This window comes from Brienomyrus brachyistius, chromosome 17 (assembly GCF_023856365.1).
Source record: "Brienomyrus brachyistius isolate T26 chromosome 17, BBRACH_0.4, whole genome shotgun sequence".
Lineage (NCBI taxonomy): Eukaryota > Metazoa > Chordata > Actinopteri > Osteoglossiformes > Mormyridae > Brienomyrus > Brienomyrus brachyistius.
Window position 1 is genome coordinate 3,951,608 of NC_064549.1, and position 9,584 is coordinate 3,961,191.

Consider the following 9,584-nt stretch of genomic DNA (forward strand, 5'->3'; position numbering starts at 1 on the left):
AGCAGGGCGATTTCTCCGCAGTGCGTAACTGGCGGCCCAGTTAATCGGCAGTGAGGAGCCCAGCCAGACGCAGTGGCGCTAGCCAGGGAAACACATGATGGCAGATGGGACAGTTGTGCTGACATGGAAGCGAGTGATTTCATGCTCTATACAGTATGTAGTACTTAAACAACAGACTCAGATTTTTTACTGTTAATAATAATTCTCCCAAGCAGCATTGCGTGTTATTTTAGTCATCAGGTAAGCTCCCCCCCCCCCCCCCCAGCCTCCTCTTGTCACATTTTACTGCTGTTTTTCTTGTTTACTGGTGATCGGTGTCCTCCTGGTACATGAGCAGTTTGACCAGGACAGATGCTAACGCCCCCCCCCCCCCCCCCCCGCCTCCCGGTATACTTTACAGCAGGGGTGTCAAACTCATGGACCAGAACCCTGCACATGTTTGGGTTTCACCTCATTTAACACACCTGATTCAGGTCCTTGTGCTAATTACCAAATAGCTCTTGAGCTGATTAATTTGTTGTGGAACTGGGAAGGAGCTAAGCTACACAGGGCTCCGACCCCCCTGGACTCCGGCCCCCCAGGGCTCCGACCCCCCTGTACTGGAGTTTGACACCCCTGCAGAGTGAATGCTGGACTTTAAAGTTAATGTTCAGACAACAGCTGAGTATATAAATCTGAGGCACTGAATGTTTTCCTTGTCATTTTTGCCTGGCTTATGTTTCCTAATTAATTGAATAGGATTTTATGCTTTAAAAAAAAAAAGTCCTTTCTGGTTTTAACTCTTTCATTGTGTCAGTTGTCTTGCTTCAGGCATGTAGCAAGCATGTCTGCTTCTTTACAGAACGCAGTTTAATGCAGTTTTTCACAAGACTGCCCCCCTTTTTTTAATTGCTGTTTTTCCTATTAACTGTGGGGAGGCTTGAAATAGACGTTTACCTTATTTGGGGATGCGAACAACGTGGGGCGTCTCGTAAGCACGCGGCCCTTTCGGCAGACTGCTGTCCTGGGACTCGTAGCAGTTCTTTCTGCATGACAGTCCGTACTATGAAGTCTTTGTGCAGGGAAGCCTTGCAAAATCATTAATCAAGGTTCATTCTCCCCCCAGCATCTAGTAAAGATGCTTATTGTTTACGAACTAGCTTCTTGGTGGAAGCTGTCTTGCAGGTTACAGTTACATTATTGCATATCTTGGCCTGTATATTTATGGGTATAGATATTAGTAAAGGCCGATAGTTTTCTTTGCCTGGCTCTGATTAATAATGGAAAGACTATTTATGAATGTGAAAGCTGATTTCCATTCGTATGCCAATGGTGCACAAAATGCACATTTCAGTCACGCTTAATTTTCTCTCATTTGCCTCCACAACAAATCTCTTATTTTTCACATGCCATGTTTGCATTTGCTTAAAGACATACCTAGTACTGATACTGGATGGACTTTACTGAAGAGCTGCTATTTCCGACTAGCCTGCTGTGTCCTGTTTTAGTTTAACTTGCAGCGCTGCCCTCCGAACCTGGCCTGCCCTCAGACACGCAACCCTGGAGGTGCGAAGCAGCAGCGCTGCCCTCCGAACCTGGCCTGCCCTCAGACACGCAACCCTGGAGGTGCGAAGCAGCAGCGCTGCCCTCCAGGCCACCCATGCTGGTTACAAATGAGAGTAAATGTGGCATCCTGGGAGGTCAATGATCAGTAATTCCAGTAAAAGACTAATTAATGCATACCAGGAAGAAGGGGAAAGCTGTCATTATGGGCCCTGAAGGATCACAGCTGCACTCAAACCCAGAATAATGTTCTGCAGTGACCTTGTGCTTTCTTATCTTGTCCAGTTCCTAATCTCTGTTGACTGAAACCAAGCCAGACGATCGAAGGTTCCTGCCAGCTGTGCAATGTGACTGTGTGTGGGACTGTGAGGAACCGCAGATTCAAAGATCCCTCTGCTTTTCAACTGCAGTATGTATGAGCATGTGGACGAGTCAGAGCAGGGGTGAGGATGTCCAAGCTGCTAGCAGAACATTTCTTAAGAGACTGAGAGTGCAGCATGGGAGCCAGTGCGAAGAGCCCAAGGAGGACGGTAATCGGAGGAACATCAGGCGGTGCCTGGAAGGGGAGAGAGAAATCGACATGCGAGCCAAGCAACGCGGCAGGTGTGCTGCGAGACAGTGTAGATGGGGGGGTTTGCCAGTGCGCCTCTGTGCTGGTGTGCGGGGGCTTCAAATCAAGTCGCCTGAAAAGACATGCAAGGATTAGTTACATCTGCTGGGAAATGAGTAAGAGGCATCTTAACACAGAAATATACTGTCACATCACGGCTGAGGATTAGACAGAATTCATCTGGAAGCAGACTTGACTCAATAAGATTCAGCTCCTTATAGTCTTATGTGTGTTATGTGTGTTACTGATTGCGTTCTTCATCTTAATCATGAAAATTAGGATTTTGCTGACATGTGCACATTTTACTTGGCGTTTAAAGACTATATAAACATTTTGAATATAATTATTGACATACAGGTTTGCCACGCAATCCGAAGGTAGAGTTTTCCTATGTGACATTTTGTAAACTGAAATGGCGTAAAGTGTCAGTTAACAATTACCATCAATAATGCATTACAGTGTAGATTCACTTACCAGGATCAATGTAGTGATGCGTCGCTTAACAACAGGGCTGCATTCTGAGAAATGCATTGTTTGCCAATTTTGCCATTGTTTGTACACATACACACACACAAATACTATTTAAAAAACAGAAAGGTCATTTTGGAGTTTATACATAAAATCCTGAAAGAGCTTGATGTACCAGTCCACCAGAGCTATGGAATTCTGGGTATTGTAAATGTTCTAGTTGTTCTCACTGATTTCACTCTGCTCTCCATCATGTGCAGAGGTTCTCCAGCACGCATTAGTACTCGTGCCTTTGCTAACCATAGGTTCTCCAGCACGCATTAGTACCACGTACCTTTACTAACCATAGGTTCTCCAGCACGCATTAGTACCCGTGCCTTTGCTAACCATAGGTTCTCCAGCACGCATTAGTACCACGTACCTTTGCTAACCATGGGTTCTCCAGCACCCATTAGTACCCGTGCCTTTGCTAACCACAGGTTCTCCAGCACGCATTAGTACCCGTGCCTTTGCTAACCATAGGTTCTCCAGCACGCATTAGTATCCGTGCCTTTGCTAACCACAGGTTCTCCAGCACACATTAGTACCCGTGCCTTTGCTAACCATAGGTTCTCCAGCACGCATTAGTATCCGTGCCTTTGCTAACCACAGGTTCTCCAGCACACATTAGTACCCGTGCCTTTGCTAACCATAGGTTCTCCAGCACGCATTAGTACCCGTGCCTTTGCTAACCATAGGTTCTCCAGCACGCATTAGTACCCGTGCCTTTGCTAACCATAGGTTCTCCAGCACGCATTAGTATCCATGCCTTTGCTAACCATAGGTTCTCCAGCACACATTAATACCCGTGCCTTTGCTAACCATAGGTTCTCCAGCACACATTAGTACCCGTGCCTTTGCTAACCATAGGTTCTCCAGCACACATTAGTACCCGTGCCTTTGCTAACCACAGGTTCTCCAGCACGCATTAGTACCACGTACCTTTGCTAACCATAGGTTCTCCAGCACGCATTAGTACCCGTGCCTTTGCTAACCATAGGTTCTCCAGCACACATTAGTACCCGTGCATTTGCTAGCCACAGGTTCTCCAGCACGCATTAGTACCCGTGCCTTTGCTAAGCATAACGTGCTCCCACAACATTTTTAGCTGTGACTGTATTTACTCTGTTATGTGTGTTTTCTGGTGCGGTGGCACAGTGGTTGGCACTTAAAGACACCTCTGGGACCTGGGTTCGAGTCTCTTGCTCTGGCTGTGTGTGACGTTTGCATCTCCATTAGACTGCTGAACTCTGATCACTAAAAATGGGAACCGACACTCAGCCATTTACCACATTACGCATGATGCTCTTCTGCACATTAATAACTGTACATTCTTGTTGCACCACTGCATAAACTTTTGTACATACATAGATTTGTCAAATGTTTTATGTGTTATATAGTTATATTTTGATTGTTAATTTGTATCTTACCACGGCTGCTTCACGAGTCTTTGCACGCGAGCATTTCACTCACGTATTGGTGTACAGTGCACTGGTGACAAGTGACGTGACAATAAAAGTGATTTGATTTGATTTGATTTAGGGTATAAAATTCTCCCTCACACGCATGGACTGGGGGGGTTTGTCGTGCTGAACATGAATGTCATTTTCATTGGCACAGATTTGCAAATTTTTTAGCATAATAATATTTACATAATGATTGATTTTAAATTAAACAGATGCTGTAATTGTATAGTAATGCACCTCTTCAGGGCTGATTTGGGGTTGTTTGAATTAAAATTATGATTAATTATTTGAACGCATTATAATATCCACATCACTGGAGATGGTGAATTTTTTTCATTATTTACAAGGGATTAAATTTATAGATGTTTAATTTGGGTAAAACATACTTTTCTTCATTGTGTGTATTTAGCAAATATGGATTTAAAAATAAAAATATAACTGTTTTTAAAGTTGTTTTTTGAACAGAGTTCAACTATAATTTCTTATAGCAAGTGCCAAGATAAGCAATTTTGTGTTACAATACTGTTGCATCTGGAGGGAGGTTAGGGGCTTGCTGATTTTATAGATGTAGTTAAGAAACCACGAGCCCTGGATTCCCAGAAACCGCACGGCTCTGCCACATGAAGTAAAGTATTTTCTGGCCATATGCCACTTGGTTTGTGTTGCATTTTTGTGTGCAATTCTGGCCTAGTCCAAGTTCGAATCTTCTTATCACAGAAAAGGACGACCTCTCCACCCTGTGACCAACAGCATGTGGAACCTAGAGACAAACCTGGGTTCTTACGGTGGACATGGCTTTGCAGATGGCTCTCTGCTTACTGGTGCGACGATGTGCTTGGAACTTCAGGTAAGTATCTGTCTCTTGGTCTCTAACCCTGACGAGTCCCAAATGTGCGATAAATGCTGGCCCTTGTAGCTGGAGGTCTCTGTTCCATGTTCAGTGCTCCACACCTTCATGTAGACATAATGAGGCTGATGGCAGATGTTTTGGGCTCTGGGAGAAGGATTTGAGGGCAGAATTTTTCTTCTTCAGAACAAGCATGCAAATTAGTTTGCAGGTTAATAAAAAAAAATTAAAAAGTGCGTGAAAGCTGAATTCACGTTTTAACCTTGAGTGATTGCGCACATGGAAGCGTCTGGTTCCTCCATGAGATCATGTGGTTCAGAACCAGAGTTTGGTGTTGATTACCTGTTGTACTTGAAGTGTCAGTCTGGGTAAAACTTCCTCAGTGAAATACAGCTCCCACTTGTTCATGGACACTTGGATACACGACTCCCAGCCTTTATCGAGCAGTCGTACTCCATAGGGCAGGGGTCCTTGGGTGCTCAGAGGTACACGACTCCCAGCCTTTATCGAGCAGTCGTACTCCATAGGGCAGGGGTCACACTTGTAAACCCACAAACAAACTCCCTGAAGCCAGTTTATGTAACAGACTGGGTCAGGGGCTGCCATGTGCCCTTCTGTAGCATTAGGCATGTTGTCGATTCATTCCGCGTCATGCTTCCTTAGACCCCCACTCACAGGAAGTATGACTGCAATGTGCCGACCGGTAGTGTGCCTAAGTGCTCCGAATTTGATATAAGTTGTTGCAAACATTGGATGGGACTGACAAGCTTGATTGTAATCCTTGGTGTTTCAGTGGTTATTATCATTATTATTTGAGTGAAAGATTCTGGGGGTAAATAAGTATCTGATCTGGAAAACACCCAGAACGATGTGGTTTTCCTGTTTTAAAATTTAGAAACTGTGTGACAGGCTAAGATCTGCCTCAGTGAATGAGGTCAACAGAACCGCTTCTGTAAGCATCAGAGGTGCTGTGTTATCTGTGGGCCAGAGATAAAGAGAACCGGGCCTCGCATGCAGTGGCCTAGCAGATGAAGGTTAAATGTCTTATGTGACATGCAGTGATTGGCTGTTTTGTGGGAGAGGCAGTGATTGGCTGATATTACGGAGATTGAGAGATTGGATGATATGTAAGAGAGGCAGTGATTGGCTGATATTACGGAGATTGAGGCATTGGATGATATGTAAGAGAGGCAGTGATTGGCTGATATTACGGAGATTGAGAGATTGGATGGTATGTAAGAGAGGCAGTGATTGGCTATTACGGAGATGGAGTGATTGGCTGATTTGTGGGAGAGGCAGTGACTGGCTGATATTACAGAGATTGAGATATTGGCTGATATGTGGGAGAGGCAGTGATTTAGCGAGTGGATGGGTGGGTATGACATTCCGGTCAGAGAGATAGGCAGATGACGATGATCGATGGTCATAATACAGCTCACCTGCCCCCCCTCCCAATAGTAACTTGGTATGTTCCTTTGTAATGCTCTTCCCAGTGCCACAGAGATCCTGATTCCAGCCAGGGATATTTGCAGTGTAATGCTTCTTGTGATTTCTGTTGTCCCTGGAGAAACAGCACTTATATTGTTTGCATGTACTACTGCACTTCATAAATCCTAATACAGAGAAACCTTTCTCCTAATAAATCTGCCACTCACTGGCCAAACCCACTTTTGTCGGGCTCTGTTAGCCATCCCAACCCAAAAGTCACTGTTTGACACTGTTTGACACTGTTTGACACTGTTTGACACTGTTTGACACTGTTTGACACTGACACATGTTGATCAGTTTTTTAAACGTGTACAGGGATTTTTCTCTCTGATGATTAATACCCTAGCTGATAAATCCCCTTGACAGGGTGGTGTGCAGAATGGCCTCCTGCACTGTAAGTGCAGTGTTACAGTGTGTAATTGTGCTGTTTTAAATGTCTGCTGCTTTGCAAGTGACAGGTGTTAGTAATCCAAGCCGAACCCTCTGGATCCTGCTGCCGTTTATGAGCTAGAACCGCCTGCTCAGGCACTGGAACAGTTCATTATGGATCGGCCCCTGGCCCACTAGCCGTTATGGACACCAGGTGCTGTGGAAAACCTGCATTTAGAACAAGGCTGCTTGTTTTATAAAATACTGGCCAGCAATAAGGAATATATTCTTCAGTGTGCGGGTGTTTCTGGGGGACGTTAAAGTTTAGTGCCTCAGATGAATGCGATGCGCCGCAGACACGATGGAGATGAAGCAGCCCCTGATCGGGGAGCCTGTCATTACACCCTCCTTTGGAAGGGCGTAGCTTTGACTTTTAACAGCATGCTGAAGCCAGTGTGTATGCTGTGCACAGGCCGATTAAGCAGGATTAAGCAGCTTAAGCAGCTTAGAGCAAATAAGACAAATAAATGATTTCTCATGGTTTTCAGTGATTTTGAAAGTATCCTGCTGGAGATCTAAGAGTGCAGAGCCATGACTGTAGGAGGACGGAGCTCACAGCATACTTAGAATTCTTTGCAGCTGACATAAATTGAGGAATCACAAAAACCTACCCCCAGCTGAAATTTAGACCTTCTCTTGGGATGGGGGTCCACATGTCTACTGGCGTAGCTGCGGGGTAAATCACTTATACAACGTGACAGTGAGCTCTGAGAACAGGTGGGGGAGCCAGGGCTTAGTGACAGGCTCATGCGGATTCCTGCGATGCAGCAGAACAGCTCAGCTTCTCTGCTCACGTCTTGCTTCCTTTCCAGGCCATGAGCTCCCAATCTGCTCCTTATTTCTTAAAAGCCAAAATACTCGACAGCTGAAACGTCTCCAGAAGACACTTGACTGCCGAAGAAATGAAAATATGCAAAAGGACATAAGTGTTTTAATATCTTTAGTAACATATTTCACCTATATGTTCATCTAGGTTTGTTTTTTGTCAGTCAGTTCTCTCAACCCCCCCCCCCCACCCCAAACCTTGCACAGGACAAGTGGGTATAGAAGATGGATGGATGGATGGATGGATGGATGGACGACATATGGAACCTACAGGATTGGTGTGAAATCGTACCCCTTTCAGCTATGAGAGGGCAGTGGACCGTGGGTCCCCTTACTTGGATATGCTTGCATTGCAGGACGTACTCATGTGCTTTGAGCTGCCCTGGCCTGGCCACCGTCACTGGTGGGCTGCCTAGGTGACATTCACGCTGTGTAAGAAGGGCAGCCGTGCTGTAAGCCCCGCCCCCTGCCAGCTTTGCTGAGTACAGGCTGCACATTGAGAGCTCTTTTCCAGTGTCTCCTCTTGTTGACATATTTACACCAAATCACGGCTCACTTGTTTAACGGCTGTTTGTTTTATATTAAAAGACACTTGAAATGCCTACATTAATCTTCTAATCTCCCTGGGAGCCTCTCATGTTTCTTGTACCCTTTCGTCTGTTTTTCCTGCTCAGGACATTGCCATTGTAATGCTAATGACAGGGAAATTTTCTCCTTTTCAGCGGCCAACATTTTTCAGTAGCAAAGGAGAGGCGTGGCTTAGGTGCATGGAAAATTGTGAAGGAGAGGCGTGGCTTAGGTGCACGGAAAAGCAGCGAAGGAAAGGCGTGGCTTAGGTGCATGGAAAATTATGAAGGAGAGGCGTGGCTTAGGTGCATGGAAAATTGTGAAGGAGAGGCGTGGCTTAGGTGCACGGAAAATTGTGAAGGAGAGGCGTGGCTTAGGTGCACGGAAAATTGTGAAGGAGAGGCGTGGCTTAGGTGCACGGAAAAGCAGCGAAGGAAATGCATGCCCCGTTTATGATGAGTTTTCACGATGCAAGAGTATCATAAGTACAGGGAATTTGAATCTTTTGGATCTGCAGGTGTCTTTTCTGAGTCAGTAATAATAATAATAATAATAATAATAATAATAATACTCATTTTATTCTTATTATAGAAAGCTTGACTGATGACTGACTTTGTGACCATTAAACATTTATATGTGTCCTATGGTCCCTGACAAATCACTGGTTTCTTTTGATTTAACAGAACAACTACATTGCTAAGATTTATTGCATTCTTGGTCTTAAAGTCTGTGAATGTTGTCTGAGGTCGTACAATGATGGCTGCATTTCCCAGTGGTATTAGTGCTTAAACACATCTTTCACTCCAGTGTTTGAAATGCGATCCGTGAAGAGCAAGGTGGTCCTGTAATATAAAGGTCTATTTGGACTTGGGCGTGTTTCTTTTGGGAATGTTCCACATGAAAGAGGGCATGAGAGGCCAACTTACACAGGCTTCCTGTAGATTCCTGTAGATGTCAAAAGATCAGTGCCTCTGAAAGAGGTTATAATCTGTGAGATTTGAAGAGGATCCCCAGTTGGCTTTATGAATCTCTGGCTCCTTGATTCTAGGATGCTGGGTGTGTCATTACCCCTAATAACATCCTTCTGTATACCTTGGTCCGAAACGATAAATTATCATACTCTACAGTTCCTAGGTAAAGTAAAAATTCTGGTTACATTCCTTTAGTTGGTTCTTGAATACTTAATGTACATAATTGCTTATTTTTTGTTAATACAGAACCTGGAACCAAACCTACAAATTCTGTTTATGATTTAGTTACACGATAGAGCAAACCTCAAGCTTGCTGGCTACCAATGATGTAA

The 9,584-nt window shown here is 44.6% G+C and overlaps 1 long non-coding RNA gene across 1 annotated transcript; it reads left to right on the forward strand.

Moving 5' to 3' along the window:
• The first annotated feature begins 467 nt into the window (after nt 1-467).
• LOC125712326 (uncharacterized) lies at nt 468-3,676 on the forward strand. The gene is made up of 3 exons (XR_007383260.1): nt 468-664; nt 1,488-2,882; nt 2,970-3,676. It is a non-coding gene; the product is annotated as an uncharacterized LOC125712326 (long non-coding RNA).
• The last annotated feature ends 5,908 nt before the right edge of the window (nt 3,677-9,584 follow it).